This window comes from Cetorhinus maximus, chromosome 21 (assembly GCF_964194155.1).
Source record: "Cetorhinus maximus chromosome 21, sCetMax3.hap1.1, whole genome shotgun sequence".
Classification (NCBI taxonomy): domain Eukaryota; kingdom Metazoa; phylum Chordata; class Chondrichthyes; order Lamniformes; family Cetorhinidae; genus Cetorhinus; species Cetorhinus maximus.
In genome coordinates, this window is record NC_135899.1 from 66,423,643 (window position 1) to 66,440,841 (window position 17,199).

Consider the following 17,199-nt stretch of genomic DNA (forward strand, 5'->3'; position numbering starts at 1 on the left):
CCATGATTCAACACCGAACTTCAATGAGATTGTCTAAAATTGCACACATTTACAGTAGGGCGCTTCTTGATATAGTGAAGCAAGTAGTTGATACAGTGTAGAGAGAGCCAAACTTCATCTGGAACTTTTAAATGTTAATGGATGCAAATGGAGAAAAATATAAGTTATTCAGCACCATCCTATCTCATAGTACACAAACCACAATTCTTAACTTTTTAAAAAATAGACAACTAATTAACTCCTTGAATAGCTCAGTTCATGAAGGCACCCGTACTTGGGCGAAACAGACCAATAGGCCCATGTTTGATTCCTTTTCTGTTTTGTATAACTGATCTCAGCCAGAGTGACAGTAGGGTTACCATAACTGGAAAGGAAAAAATCTGCTAGAATTCTCAGCCCTGGTCTCAATGCAGTTACCATGCTAGTGAATGTACATATTTGAGGACACTGGGTAAGGACAGGGTCAGAATTGGATGTGATTCCTCAACAGTTGAATAGGACATCAACTTTGACTGTTTAGGATCAAATGTAAAAAATGGCAGTTTGGATGAGATTTGAAGATGCTTGTGAACTTTAGCCAAAATGAAGGTACCACCTTTGAGGGGAGGAAAATTTAAAATTGTTAAAAAGAATTGCTCTATTTAAAAGAATCTCAAGGCCATCTGACGTTGACAGATCAAATGTTTATTTTTAAATTTACTTTTTCAGCTTTATTAGTAAATGCCCGCTTCCACCTTTTCCCAGTAATCAGTAAATAACATATTGTAGATGTTACTTAATAGGTGTAAGGACTTCCTCAATGCTTGAGTGGATAAAAATGTCACAAAGCGAAGTACTGAGCTAAACGGATGGTCCCAGGTTCAGTCCCAGGCCTGAAGGTGTTATCCGATCTCACCCAGAGCAGTGATTTGGTGCTACAATTGGTGTCTCAGTTAGGAGAAAATAATTTAGAAACAGTGTTTCTATTCCTGATTGGTATCTAGTGAATATTATCAGAAAGCATACATGTACAGACATCAGGTTAGGTTTGGCTACGATCAAGGAAAGTTACAGCACCCATTATGCCTGTTCCAGAAAGATCTACCTACTCTTCCACTCCACTGTTCTTTATCCATTGCTTGCCAATTTTCCTTTTCAAGTATATTTCCAATTCCTTGTTGAAAGATATTATTGAACCTGCTTCCACCACCCTTTCAGACAATGCAGTCCAGACCGTAGCAATTCGCAACGTAATTTTTCTTTCCTCATCTCCCTTCCAGTTCTTTTAGCAGTTAATGTCCTCCGACTACCGACTCTCCTTGTTTAGTCTATCAAAGCCCGTCATCATTTTGAACACTTCTAGTATTTTTCTCTGCTCTATAAAGAGAACAATCCCAGCTTCTGTCATCTTTCCACTCTGAAGCCTGTGACATTACACGTTGCTGAATACAGTGTCTGTTCTCACCTATCCACATGAGCAAGGTTCTTTAAGATTGAGGTATTAGCACAACTCACTGTCACAAAAGGAATTGGGGCAATTAGCAGCTTGTTAAAAATTCTTCAAATTTCAATGTTTACCTTCTCCGGCAACTAGGCAGGATTTCTGCACCATGTTGTTTAACTTAATTAATTCCATGAATGCTGGAAAAGCGATGAAACTGTAGAGAGAAAAAAAGCATTAATCATCAAACATGATCTGGCAGTATGGATGGTGGCGCATCAGAAGTAGCGCAGCCACGTTATTGTACAGTATTTTTAAATTATTATTAAGGAATCTAGATTCAAATCATAATTTCAAATCTTAATTCCTGGATGCAAATGTAAGCTGTGAAAAACATTCTAATTTTATTCTATTCCCCTTCCCTACCCATGCTTACTTATCTCCAAAAATGCCGTCCCATTGAAAGGGGCCAGGCTTTGCGAATGCTTTGTTGCAGTGCCGTTGTTTTACAAGATACTTTGGTTCTGGTTAACAGCAAGTGCCATAATCCTTCCTCCCACAAGGCAGAATCTGGCAGCCTGCTTTGCAGCATGTCTGAGAACTAGAGAAACTTCTTTCGATGGCCTACTCTTTTAAGGTCACTGACTTTTGTTGGGGTCTGTTTTTGTAAATGTTGGCCGCCTTTCCAGTATTTTGCCCAAGCCCCTTTCTTCATCTATGAACGCTGGGTTATTTCATTCTGGATGGCATCACAGCTGAGCGTGAATTTGTCCCTATCCAATATCCGCACTGGTGCACTGTCCAGCGGGAATGAGTAAATAAAGGCCAGGAGTGGAAAGGTGCCTGTTTTTCATCTCTCTATCACCAAGGATCCTGAGGCCCATTGGAGCACACCTACAGCCATCAGTCACACTGTTTAAAAATCCACTGTGTAGAAGCAGCGACTGGGATATGTTCATTTAAAGATACTGTCCTTGACACAGGGGGTTATTCGCCGATCTCTCCCTGTTCATTGCCTTGTTTATGCAGCATCTAATAGCCTGCGATTTTAATTGCAGAACTGGTTCTGACCTGGCAGAACCTGATTTTATTGTCCTGCCGCCAATCCAGTTTTCAGGATCGTGGAGAGAGCTCTGGGTTGTGCACTCACATCTATACACATATCTTCCCTTTCCGTCATTAGATTTTAAATATTTTGAGAGCGCCACTAATGGACTATCAAAACATTTTATGTAACTCTGAGCAAGTTCCTAAATTGTTCAGTAGATCCAGGGAACGAGGAATACTCGTTAAAGAGGCAGAAGTTGTAAAATACTGCCTTGCAACTCCAATAACTGCTCCTGGCCGCTGCCTACTCTGATGTAACAGCCTAAAAATCAACATAATCAAGGCACCTTCTTGGTGCCCATTTCGATCCCTTCCCTCCACCCCACCCCCACTAAGGGCAGCTGCCACTTGTTTGTCCTGCTTTCTACCCTTAATATCACCATTAGCACATTCCTTAGATAATATCACTACTGTCAACACCCCTTTGTCCTTTTGTCTATGACATCTTTGGCAATCTCTTCTTTGCATCCACCTATCACTGGCCCTCTATCCAGCTCTGCCTGTTCCACCCCCCTCAACCAGCTTATATTTCGCCTCATTTCTATATTTCTTTAGTTCTGATGAAGAGTCATTCGGACTCAAAACGTTAACTGTGTTCCTCTCCGCAGATGCTGTCGGACCCGCAGAATTTTTCCAGCTATTTTTGTTTTTGTTTCAGTTTTCCAGCATCCACACAGTATTTTGCTTTCACCTTCTTGGTCTTTATGACTCACTCTCACAGTGCAGAGTGCAGTCACCAACAGGACTGTTAAGATGCACTTTTGATAGAGGCAGATTCAGAGATTGACTTGTTGCTACTCAATGGTTCAAACTTTCACCTGGACTTTTAAATGTATTACCGTCTGCTTTCCCAGCCTCTCCTGGTTGGGCAGACAAGGAACTACAGTAAGAAGCTGTTCCACCATCAGCCTGGCCTCTGCCATTATTTCCAAAATTCCCCATTGACATAGGGTGCAATTTTCAGCTGTCGGCTGCTTGTTTCTCACCTGGAAAATGGGCATCAATAATTTAAAATGGGAGCAAGAGGATCACCTCAGTCACCACACTAACATTGGAAGTCCATCTGAGGCAATTTTCAGACTAGCCAGAAACCGGAAACAGACTTTTTAAGCATCGAAATGGTGGTCCTACATGAATTGTAGGCTCCAATTGCAATTTTCAGGTACAAATAGGTGAAGCATGTGGCGTGTACTCTTTGATTATTTGTATCAGGTGTTCAGTGGCCCAATCAACAGTCAGTAAAGGCTGGTTGGAGGCCACTGATAAAAAAAAACACCACTAGAAACCTTTAATTTTTTGATGGGGCCAGGAGGAATGAAATGCTCCTCCTTGATCTGTCAGAATTCTGATGAGTTGTCAGTCAGCCTGAGGCCCGCTTGGGATTGCCCTACCTCTTGGCCCTAATCAGGCCTGGGCCTGCCATCTGCCTCTTCTTGGGAGCCAATTGATTTCCTGTTCCCAGCAATGAGGCATTGCTTAGCGCTCTCAGCTTTTGAATGGTATTTTAATGAAGCCCAGACCTTAAAATGGCTTGGACCTTACACTGGACACCAGAGCAGGTGGCAATCCTACTCCACCAACTTTGAGCCCATTAGCAGTGAAAGTTGAATAGCACCCCAACCTTTCTGTGCATTCCTGGATAAATTCCTAACATCCTCCATTGCTTATGCTATGGAGGGCCATTTAAAATTGTCACAAAACTATCATATGTTTCATAATACTATTGTGGGATATTGTAAGGTAGGCTTATGTGGGTGGCTGATTTAATTGAATCAGAGTCAGATAGACTGCAAGGGTGAAATTATCAAAAGAGTTTGGGGGTAAAGAGGGTATTTAAAATGCTAATGAGTGAGCTAGAGTAAAAGAGTCAGTAGATAAGGTGTAAATGAAATTTGCATTTGTAGTTACATGGGGAGTTGTCTGATTTTCAAAGGGATGGTAGGATGTTTACAACTAACAAGATAAAAAGGACCAGGTTATTACGTTTATTTTGCCCAAAAGGGAAAAGGTTATATTGACAATATGAAAGATTTTTATATTATGGGAAATGGAAATTTCCAAAGACATGTAGAACAATGGGATTTTACACATTAAAGAGAGAGAAACATATATAAAGAAGGATGGAAGGCTATGTTAGGGTGGCCATGTAAAATCTTGAAAGGTACACCGTGTGACACAGACTTGGAATAAGCCCTAGCCACTCTGAAGAAGTACTGCTCCAGTAACTAAAGTTGTGTTAAAAGCTTTTGGAATTCACTGTCGAGTGGGTGGTGTGGTAACCTTGTTCGATTGCTATTTAAATTTAAAATCTATTCTGGGCTGTTGACTTAAAGGGGGTGTGTAGTCGGGAATCAGGTTAATTAGGAATTTTGGGATTTGTTATAATATCAAGTAACTGTAATCTTATGTATGTGTTTAAATTCTTTTCTTTTGTTAATAAATATTTTAATTTATTTTTTAAAGTCACCTAAAGGTGTTAGTAGATTCATTACTTCTGAATTCAGTGCACAAATCTTCTCATAATAAATACGAATTGCAAAACTGTTGTGATAGCGTGGACAAGTTTCCCTTGTGGATTTGGTCCTCTTGACACATGTCACCTGCCGCATCATAACAAAATTTAAAAGATTACATTTAATAATCCATGGAGCAATGAATTCAACCAGGGCCCGTGAACATTTTTTTAGAAAACAAGAAGAAACTGTTTGCTGCTATAATCAGAACCACTGGTTGCTCTACACTGCAACAAAGTCATGGTGATTCCCCATTCACACCCTACCCTATTCCTATTTGCCCACCCCCACAACTGAGGTGGGCCACCTGGTAGGACCAGAAATATTGCTGAAATATCCCCATCGTCAATAATGGGGGAGCCTAGTACATCAGTGCAAAAGACTGAAGCATTTGCAACAATCTTCAGCCACAAGTGCTGAGTGGATGATCCATCTCAGTCTCCTCCTGAGGTCCCCAGCGTCACAGTTGCCGGTCTTCAGCCAATTCAATTCACTCCACGTGATATCAAGAAATGGCTAAAGACACTGGATACTACAAATTCTGTGGGCTCATATCCTGGCAATAGTACTGAAGACTCATGCTCCAGACCTAGGTGCGCCCCTAGCCAAACTGTTCCAGTACAGCTACAACACTGGCATCTACCTAGTAATGTGGAAAATTGCCCAGGTATGTCCTGTACATAAAAAATAGGGTAAATCCAAATCGGATAATTACTGCCTCATCAGTCTACTCTCCATCATCAGTAAAGTGTTATCAAGCAGCACTTTCTTAGCAATAACCTGCTTACTAACGCTCAGTTTGGGTTCCACCAGGGTCACTCAGATCTTGACCTCATTACAGCTTTGGCTCAAACATGCACAAAACAGCTGAACTCCAGAGTTGAGGTGACTGCCCTTGACATCAAGGCAGCATTTGATCAGAAGTGGGGATGTTCACTGATGATTGCAAATGTTAGCACCATTTGCAACTCCTCAGATACTGAAGCAGTCTATGTCCAAATGCAGGAAGACCTGGACAATATCCAGGCTTGGGCTGACAAGTGGCAAGTAACATTCGCACCACAGAAGTGCCAGGTAACGACTATCTCCAACAAGAGAGGATCTAACCCTCGCCCCTTGACATTCAATGTCATTACCATCACTGAATCCCCCACAATCAACATCCTGGGGGTTATCATTAACCAGAAACTGAATGGGACTAGTTGTATATAAATACTGTGGCTATAAGATCAGGTCAGAGGCTGGGAATTCTGCAGCAAGTAACTCACCTCCTGACTCCCAAAAACCTGTCCACAAGTCAGGAGTGTGATGGACTACTCTCCACTTGCCTGGATGAGTGCAGCTCCAACAACACACAAGAAGCTTGACACCATCCAGGACAAAGCAACCTATCCTAACAGCACTGCGGGTGTACCTACGCCACATGGACTGCAGCCGTTCAAGAAAGCAGCTCACCACCTTCTCATGGGCAATTAGGGATGGGCAATAAATGCTGGCCAGCCAGCAACACCCACATCCCATGAATGCATTAAAAAAATGTTCTGTTATTAAGTATTTTGGAAGAAAAGCCGAAATAGTGGAGGGATACCAGGCAAGTCAGGCAGAACCAGAGGAAAGCTGTGTCCACTTGTTGATGTCTTCTCACTCACATTTACAGGCAGGGCACATCTATCAGGCTACACAGGATCTGGTTAGCAGGAGGCTAACGCAGAGCTCTGTTATCCATTGCAAGGAAACCTGCAGATAACATGCTGCATCATTATTTAAGCACAATGGCCAAAAATCGCTGTCAAAATTTTTATGTGCAAATGCCCCATCAACTTCAGGCAAGGGCAGATGCAAGATTAAACACGGAAATTGTAAAGTTGCGATGAGAAACACACCAATCCACCATTTGCTTTGTGAAAAATTACATCTCAAATCCATGCAGCAGGTGAAGTTCTTGTGCTTGCATGATAGACATGAAGTAAACTTACAAAAAACATTAAACCAGTTTATATCAAATGTAACTATCTTTTTAATGGTATGATAAGTGTTAATTTCTTCCAGTCATTTTCTCTGGCACTGAAATTCATTATTACAATTTAGAAGTCTCATTTTTTCAGGTTTTAGTTGCTGTTGGAAACTTATTTCAAATTTAATCTTTTTCCTCGTTTTCTCTCTCCCTTAATCCACTTATTCTTTCCCCCCTCCCACCCCGTCAGCCATGGCTCAGTTAGTAGCACTTACATCTCTGATTCATGAGATTTTGTGCTCAAGTCCAACTTCAGGATTTTGGCTATAGAGTGCTTTGAGATGTGTGGTGGTGGTGAAAAGCACTATATAAATGCCAGTCTTTATTTTCAAGTCTTTTACCTTTCTGCACCTGATTTGAATTCAGGTGCAGAAAGATAAATTTACCATTTTAACTTACACTCCGTTCTCAGTCCTCGCACTGTTAATTTCACAATGCTTCAAGTGGTTGGCTAAGGAGATACACAGTTCATTACCTTGTTCAGTCAGATCCCAGATGCTCTGTAGAGGGTGTTGTGCCATTTCCATCTCACATTTCCAGCAACTAGCAACTCAGAACATCATCACTATTAAATGGGCAATGCCAAATCTAATGTCAGACATTGTTCGTTGACCAGTTACAGCAAATTCTGGGCCATTATTTAATTCTAAGTGACAGCAAAAATCTAGCAGTTGACTTTGAACTTTCATTTAGGTAATGCCATTGCAAATCTATCTGTTGATGTTCTTCCTGCTCCTGCCCAGCTGAATGAAGAATTGTATTTTGACACCTTCCATTGTTGCATTCTGGGTGAGATTATTTCACTATTTCGCTGAAACAATTTATTCAAGGAGATAATGAAACTGTCAAAAGCACCAAAGCCTTTCCTGATTTTTCACAGTCCACCTCACCCATGTGAATACCCATGTATTCCACACAAGTGACCATTACTCATAAATGAGCTTTATCAGCTTGGTAGAATAGTGATTATTCATCAATGACAGTTTAAGTGGTGTCAGTATAGTGTGTCGGAGCAGTGATGCATGTATGGTGATTTGGTGCTTCATACCACCAGTTCCAGTGCTAATGTGGGACTTAGCTGTGTCATTACAGGAAGTTGAGTGGAGCACAGACACTTCTCTACTAAGGATAAGAAAACAGGGGCAGGGGAGAGAGGATTGCCTCTGTTTATTATTAGCAACTTGTTCAGAACAGTATGGCAAAACCCTGCTCACCAGTTCTCTTGGCCAAAGTTGTGGAGACCAGAGGAATGCAGATGCAATAGAGGGCTCTTACCCTTCAAAAATACATCATCTTTAAAAACATTTTGACTCAGCTGACAGCAACAAATACGTACCTAGTACAGGTGAACACACAAGCTGAAAAAAACCTTTTTCAAATATTGATAATAAACCCTTACCATACAATTTGGATTTGTTCTTCTGATGGTAATCTGCAACTTAATGCAAGTACAGTTTTCTCCAATTTCTTCCTGTCTCCTCCTACCTGCAGGTTCTGATGCAATGGCTCCCAAATGGAGGAAGCATGTTGCTCCAAAATTCAGTGACACCTCCCTGGAATGCCTGCTGGATGCAGTAGAAGCCTGTCGTGATGTCCTCTACCTCAATGATGGCTGGAAGAGGTGCACCAACCTCACTATTCTGGTTTGACAGCGTTGGTCAGTGCCAACACAGCACAGAAGAGGTCAGACACGCAGTTAACCATCTCATCACTCTCAACTCACACACTCAAAAGCCCATCAGACAGATCCTCTGGTGCTCACATCCTCATCCTGTCCATGACTGCACTCACCACCCACACATGCCAGACATCCTTATTATCTGCCTTGGCATACGTCCTGCTCACACTCTCCATCTATCTTTATGCAGGACAAGCTCGCACACAATAGCAAGGAGTGGTCCCAATCTGGGAGTGGAATGCCAGAACTCAAGGTCCTCACTGCCTTCAAGAACAGAGCCATGGAGCTGGCCAGAGAGGACGTCAACTGTGCCTGCAGCGACGGTGAGGTCACACCCAAGTAAAGATCTTGCACCAGCTCATCTGTCAGACAGCCATACTGTGAGTGCATTGTTGTGTGTTAGAGTTGTCTGCCATGCACTAATTATTTCTACTTTCTTTCATAGGCTCATCTGCCAAGCGCCCGAGGTCCTAACCAGCCAAGACCTAAGCTTGAGCCCCAAAGACACCTCAGATGAGGAGCCTGAGGACAGCATCGTTGAAGGCCCGTCACAGCACCCACCCAAACCTTCCACCATTGCAGGGACACACACCTCGATGTGTTCTAGAGCAGCCTCGGGATGACAATCTGGTGAGCACAGTACACAATCTGCTACACAGCAGGTGGTGGGCAGCACTTGGAGGACTACTGAAGGCCAGGATTTTACAAATTATGAGTCAGATGACAAACCTCAGTTGATGGAGCTGCAGTGAGAGTCAAGGAAAATCAGGAAGGGATGTTTCTCTGCAGATTGTAATGTACAATGGAGAGGTCCGTCCGCCTTCAGTCTGAGGTGAAAGCGCCAGCATGCCAACGCACTGAGGTCAACACTGGTATGATGGTGGCTGCCAAGGAGACCTTGGTCCAGGATATTGATCCTGCACCACAGGAGCAGTGGTCAAACATGGGCAAAAGAGCTGAACTCAAGAGGTGAGATGAGAATGCCTGCCCTTGATGCCAAGGCAACATTTGACCAAGTATGACATCAAGGAGTCCTCACAAAACTGGAGTCCATGGGAATCGGGGGGAAACTCTCCACAGGTTGGAGTCATACCTAACACAAAGAAAGTCGGTTGTGATTGTTAGAGGTCAATCGTCTCAATTCCAGGACATCACTGCAGGAGTTCCTCAGGGTAGTGTCCTAGGCCCAACCATCTTCAGCTGCTTTATCAATGACCTTCCTTCCATCATAAAGTCAGAAGTGGGGATGTCCGCTGATATTGCACAATTTTCAGCACCATTCATGACTCCTCAGATACTGAAGCAGCCCATGTCCGAATGCAGCAAGGCCTGGACAATATCCAGGCTTGAGCTGACAAGTGGCAATTAACATTCGCACCACACAAGTGCCAGGCAATAACCATTTCCAACAGGGGAGAATCTAACCATCGCCCCTTGACGTTCAATGGCATTACCATCACTGAATCCCCCAGTATCAACATCCTGGGGGTTACCATTGACCAGAAACTGAACTGTACTAGCCATATAAACACTGTGGCTACAAGAACAGGTCAGAGACTAGGAATCCTGTGGCAAGTAACTCACCTCCTGACTCCCCAAAGCCTGTCCACCATCTACAAGGCACAGGTCAGGCGTGTGATGGAAAACTTCCCACTTGCCTGGATGAGTGCAGGTTGACTGTAGCTCCAACAACATTCAAGAAGCTTAACACCATCCAGGACAAAGCAGCCTGTTTGATTGGCACCCCATCCACAGTCACTCCCTCAACCAGCAATGTACAGTGACGGCAGTGTGTACCACCTACAAGAATTCACCAAGGCTCCTTAGTACCTTCCAAACCCACGGCCACTACCATCTAAAAGGACAAGGGCAGCAGGTGCATGGAAACACCACTGCATAGAAGTTCTCCTGCAAATCACTCACCATCCTGACATGGAACTATATTGCCATTCCTTCACTTTCGCTGGATCAAAACCCAACAACTGCCTCCCTAACAGCAATATGGGTGCAGACCACATGGACTGCAGCAATTCAAGAAGGCAGCCCATCACCACCTTCTTAAGGGCAGTTAGGGATGGGCACTAAATGCTGGCCTAGCCAGTGATATCCACATCCCATGAATGAATGAAAAAAAACTCCATCACTGTGGCCATTGATGCCATCCATGAGTAGCTACTTTGGGGGGGTGGGGGGTTGGCGGGGCACCTAGCTCTCACTCCAGTTGCCCCTTCTCCTCAAGGATTCAGCTAGGCGCCCTCAGGCACCATAGGGAGGAGGACCAGCAGCTGGACACCCCAGGGACCTCCACCCAGGTGTCCCTGGGACTATCCGGCCGATCCCAATCCCCTCTTCCTGTGATCTCATCACCTCCAGTTCCACATGCCGAGGAGGGTGCACCTGTCCCACAGCAGGGCACCAAACGTGGGCCAGGGCCCGCCAGATCTCGACCCTCTAGAGGGTACCCGACAAAGTCATCACAGACAACAGGACACAGCAGTCAGCAGGCTGCCTCCACCTCTGCTGTGGATGTCAGAGAAGCACCCAGACATAGTGCTAGTTATAGGAAATTTTAAAAAAATTAGGGTTACAATGGTGGCACAGGTGTTCACAATATGTATATTATGTTCACAAATGTAAATATAATCGCACCCTTTCACATCTCCTCTTGTGTATGCCTCCTTTTTATGAGCTGTGTCGCTGTCAATCACATGTGATACCATGACCCCTGTCCCCACTTATTGCAGATGTCACTATCTTGGGCCTCTCATCTATGTAGTGTGCTTCCATATCATCACAGTGTGTGGCCCTTTCCCAGATAATTCTGGACATTGGTGATGTTTCAACCTTGATTGTGCTTGTGGAAGGAATCTTGTTCACATACTTTGCAGGGTCATGTTTATTCTTGGCTGTATAAGATTGAGGCAGAGGTGTTCTCCTATCTCATCTGCATTCTTGAAAGACGAAGGTATAGTGTATAAGGAGAGATGTGTTTATGCATGGAGAAGGGTCATATATCATGCAACTCCATGTATTCTCTGTCACCCGGAAGGGTTTTCATGCTATAAGCTCATACTCAGAGCTCGTGTGCACTGCTGTCTGCCAACCATGTTTCTGACTTTCAGACTGCACATTTGCTAGGCTAACCAATAAATGGGAGGACCTTGCCACCTCAAGGTGCCGAAGTTCTGCCCCTCAGCCAAATTAGTGCCCTAGTTCTCAGTGTCAGTGATGAATTGGCCCTTTGCTGATACACCTGGTCGCGGCCAGACAGGTCCATTCGTTCCAGGATAGACTTCCTGTTTGTGTCCCGTGCATTCACAGTCAGATCCACCGATGTCAAGCCGGTGTTCTTCTCTGACCACTGCCTCCTACTGGCGGACTGCCACTTGGAGAAGGACCTGAGGGTGGGCAGGGGGGCATGGAAGCTAAATGTGCAACTGCTGACCCCAGAGAACATTGAGGAGCTCAAGAGGGATTACAAAGGTTGGAGAACCGTGAAACCCCTCTTTGAGTCCCTGACACACTGGTGGGAAGCGATCAAGGGAAACATCAAGAGGTTTTTCATCCTCAAAGGCACCCAGAAAGCTAGAAAGGAACAGAGGGAAATGTCCCGACTCCAGAAAAACATGCAGAATCTGCTCCGGCTGCAGTCGATGGGGGGAGATGTCAAGGAGGAGCTCCAAGATGTGAAGAGCCAGCAAGCCTCGCACTTTGCCTCGGAGGCCTCCAAGATCATCTTCCGTTCCAGAGTCCGCTCCGTGGAGCAGGATGAGACGTGCTCACGTTTCTTCTTCCAAAAGGTACACAGAGAGAGCTCTGTGATCAGCAGCCTGAAGGAAGAAGACGGCTCTGTAAAGTCATCACGGTCCGACATTTTGAGGATCAACAAATCCTTTTATGCCGGATTGTATGACGTGAAGCCCACGGACAGCACGGCCTCCCAGTCCTTCCTGTCCTCTATCACGGAGGTCTTAGACCACAGTACGCGGGAGAGCCTGGACAAACCGCTAACTCCTGATGAACTGACTAAGGCCCTTGAGTCCTTCGAGAAGAGTAAAACTCCCGGAAGTGACGGCTTGCCGGCGGAGTTGTATTCGGCTCTGTGGGACTTGATCGGCCCAGACCTGCTAGGAGTGTACGAGAGTATGCTCCTGGCCGGTAATATGTCAGAATCCATGAGGAAAGGCATCATCACCCTCATCTACAAGCACAAGGGGGAAAGGGAGGAAATTAGAAATTGGCGACCCATTTCACTGTTGAATGTGGACTATAAGATTCTGTCCAAGGTCATCGCCAATCGGGTCAAATCCGCTCTGGAATTGGTGATTCACCATGACCAGACCTGCACTGTGCCAGGCAGGAAGATCTCTGACAGCCTCACGCTGCTCAGGGATACGATTGCCTATGTACAGGACAGGGGTGTGGATACCTGCCTCATCAGCTTGGATCAGGAGAAGGCCTTTGACAGAATATCGCACACCTACATGGTGGATGTGCTCTCCAAAATGGGGTTTGGGGAGGGAATTCGAAATTGGATCCAACTGCTCTACACTAACATCAGTAGCGCAGTCTCAATCAATGGGTGGGAAACAGATAGCTTTCCGATTAAATCTGGAGTCAGGCAGGGCTGTCCTCTCTCGCCTGCTCTTTTCGTGTGTTGCATAGAACCCTTTGCTGAGTCCATCAGGAAGGATCCGGGCATAAGAGGAGTGACGATCCCAGGCAGTGGAGGCACTCAGGTAAAAGCCTCCCTGTACATGGACGACGTCGCCGTCTTCTGCTCGGATCCGCTGTCGGTGCGCAGACTGATCCACATCTGCGACCAGTTCGAACTGGCCTCGGGAGCCAAGGTAAATCGTGGGAAGAGCGAGGCCATGTTCTTTGGGAACTGGGCTGACCGATCCTTTGTCCCCTTCACTGTCAGGGCTGACGGCCTGAGGGTGCTGGGGATATGGTTCGGAGGGACCAGGGCATGCGTTAGAAACTGGAAGGAGCGAGTGGCTATGGTGAAAAGGAAACTGGGCATGTGGGAGCGACGCTCCCTCTCCATTGCGGGTAAGAACCTGGTCATCAGGTGTGAGGCACTCTCGCTGTTGCTGTACGTGGCGCAGGTCTGGCCCATTCCAGACTCCTGCGCGATGGCGATCACTCGAGCTATCTTCCGCTTTATCTGGAGGTCGAAAATGGATCGTGTCCGCAGGGACGCGATGTACAAGCCTCTAGATAAAGGGGGACAAAACGTGCCCAACATCGCCCTCATACTGATGGCCACCTTTGTGTGTGGCTGCATCAAGTGGTGCGTAGACCCTCAGTACGCAAACACCAAGTGTCACTACGTGCTGAGGTTCTACCTGTCCCCGGTGTTGCGAAGGATGGGTCTGGCCACGCTGCCGCGGAACGCTCCAAGTAGTTGGACCGTGCCGTACCACCTGTCCCTCGTGGAAAAATTTATGCAGAAAAATACCTTTGACCACAAGTCCATCAGGCAGTGGTCAGCACGTAACGTCCTAGAGGCCCTGAGGGAAAAGGAGAGGGTGGACCCTGTGGGATGGTTCCCCAAGCAGACTGTCAAAGTCATTTGGCAGAATGCCTCATCGCCAGAACTTTCCAACAAGCACCAAGACGTGGCTTGGCTGGTGGTGAGAAAGGCCCTCCCCGTCAGATCCTTCCTACACTCCAGGAGTCTCACCCCCTCTGCACGTTGCCCTCGAGGTGGCTGTGGTGGGGAAGAGACCGTTGTTCACCTCCTTGTGGATTGTGCCTTTGCAAAGAAGGTCTGGAGAGAGATGCAGTGGTTGCTGTCGAGGTTCATCCCGAGCAGTTCTGTGACACAGGACTCTGTGCTCTACGGGCTGTTCCCAGGGACACACACCGAGACAAACATCAACTGCAGCTGGAGGATCATCAACTCGGTGAAAGACGCGCTTTGGTCTGCCCGAAACTTGTTGGTCTTCCAGCACAAAGAGTTGTCCCCGACCGATTGTTGCGGACTGGCACAATCCAAAGTCCAGGACTACGTGCTGAGGGACGCACTAAAGCTTGGGGCAGCTGCCGCAAAGGCGCAATGGGGAAGGGTCGCTGTCTAAGACCTTTCTGCCACAGCGCACCGAGAGACTGGGAACTGTTTAGAGCCCCTCGGGCTGTACAGCTCAAAATGAAAGGCTGTAAATGATTGTAATATTGTTTGTACTGATGCACCTGGTGATACATTTTGTAAAAGTTTAACCGGATTGTACCCTTGTAATGGTGTTTTTGAAATGGTTTGGAATGGGATTGAAGATATTTTATGAATAAAGTATATTTTTGCAAAAAAAAAAAAAGAATTGGCCCTTTGCTGAGTCCATCAGGAAGGATCCGGGCATAAGAGGAGTGACAATCCCAGGCAGTGGAGGCACTCAGATCAAAGCCTCCCTGTACATGGATGACGTCGGTGCGCAGACTGATCCACGTCGGTGCGCAGACTGTTCCACATCTGTGACCAGTTCGAACTGGCCTCGGGAGCCAAGGTAAATCGTGGCAAGAGTGAGGCCAGGTTCTTCGGGAACTGGGCTGACTGATCCTTTGTCCCCTTCACTGTCAGGGCTGGCGGCCTGAAGGTGCTGGGGATATGGTTCAGAGGGACCAGGACATGCGTTAGAAACTGGAAGGAGTGAGTGTCTATGGTGAAAAGGAAACTGGGCATTTGGGAGCGACGCTCCCTCTCCATTACGGGTAAGAACCTGGTCATCAGGTGTGAGGCACTCTCGCTGTTGCTGTATGTGGCGCAGGTCTGGCCCATTCCACACTCCTGCGTGGAGGCGATCACCCGAGCCGTCTTCCGCTTTATCTGGAGGTCGAAAATGGATCGTGTCCGCAGGGACGCGATGTACAAGCCTCTAGATAAAGGGGGCAAAAACGTGCCCACCATCATCCTCATACTGATGGCCACCTTTGTGTGTGGCTGCGTCAAGTGGTGTGTAGACCCTCAGTACGCAAACACCAAGTGTCACTACGTGCTGATGTTCTACTTGTCCCCGGTGTTGTGAAGGATGGGTCTGGCCACGCTGCCGCGGAAGTTGGACCATGCAGTACCGCCTGTCCCTTGTGGAAAAATTTATGCAGAGAAACACCTTTGACCACAAGTCCATCAGGCAGTGGTCGGCACGTAACGTCTTAGAGGCCCTGCGGGAAAAGGAGATGGTGGATCCTGTGGGATGGTTCCCCGAGCAGACTGTCAAAGTCATTTGGCAGAATGCCTCATCGCCAGAACTTTCCAACAAGCGCCAAGACGCAGCTTGGCTGGTGGTGAGAAAGGCCCTCCCTGTCAGATCCTTCCAACACGCCAGGAGTCTCACCCCTTCTGCACGTTGCCCTCGAGGTGGCTGTGGTGGGGAAGAGACCGTTGTTCACCTCCTCGTAGATTGTGCCTTTGCAAAGAAGGTCTGGAGAGAGATGCAGTGGTTTCTGTCGAGGTTCATCCCGAGGAGTTCCGTGACACAGGACTCTGTGCTCTATGGGCTGTTCCCAGGGACACACACCGAGACAAACATCAACTGCAGCTGGAGGATCATCAACTTGGTGAAAGACGCTCTTTGGTCTGCCCGAAACTTGTTGGTCTTCCAGCGCAAAGAGTTGTCCCCGACCGAGTGTTGCAGACTGGCACACTCCAAAGTCCAGGACTACGTGCTGAAGGACGCACTAAAGCTTGGGGCAGCCGCCGCAAAGGCGCAATGGGGAAGGGTCGCTGCCTAAGACCTTTCTGCCACAGGGCACCGAGGGACTGGGAACTGTTCAAATCCCCTCGGGCTGTACAGCCCAAAATGAATGTCTGTAAAATGATTGTAATATTCATTGTTTGTACTGATGCACCTTGTGATACATGTTGTAAAAGTTGAACCTGATTGTACCTTTGTAATGGTGATTTTGAAATGGTTTGGAATGTGGTTGAAGATATTTTATGAATAAAGTATATTTTTACAAAAAAAAAGAATTGGCCACTTCCTCCCACTGGCTGACTGTCACTTACAGGAAGACCAGAAGGTTGGCAGGGGGACATGGAAGCTGAATGTGCAACTGCTGACCCCAGAGAACATTGAGGAACTCAAGAGGGATTACAAAGGTCAAAGGTTGGAGAACCATGAAACCCCTCTTTGAATCCCTGACACACTGGTGGGAAATGAGCAAGGAAAACATCAAGAGGTTTTTCGTCCCCAAAGGCATCCAGAAAGCTAGAAAGAAACAGAGGGAAATGTCCTGACACCAGAAAAACATGAAGAACCTGCTCTGGTTGCAGTTGATGGGGGTCGATGTCAAGGAGGAACTTCAAGAGGTGAAGAGCCAGCAAGCCTTGCTCTTTGCCTCGGAGGACTCCAAGATCATCTTCCGGTCCAGAGTCCACTCCGTGGAGCAGGATGAGACGTGCTCACGTTTCTTCTTCCAAAAGGTACACAGAGAGAGCTCTGTTATCAGCAGCCTGAAGGAAGAAGGC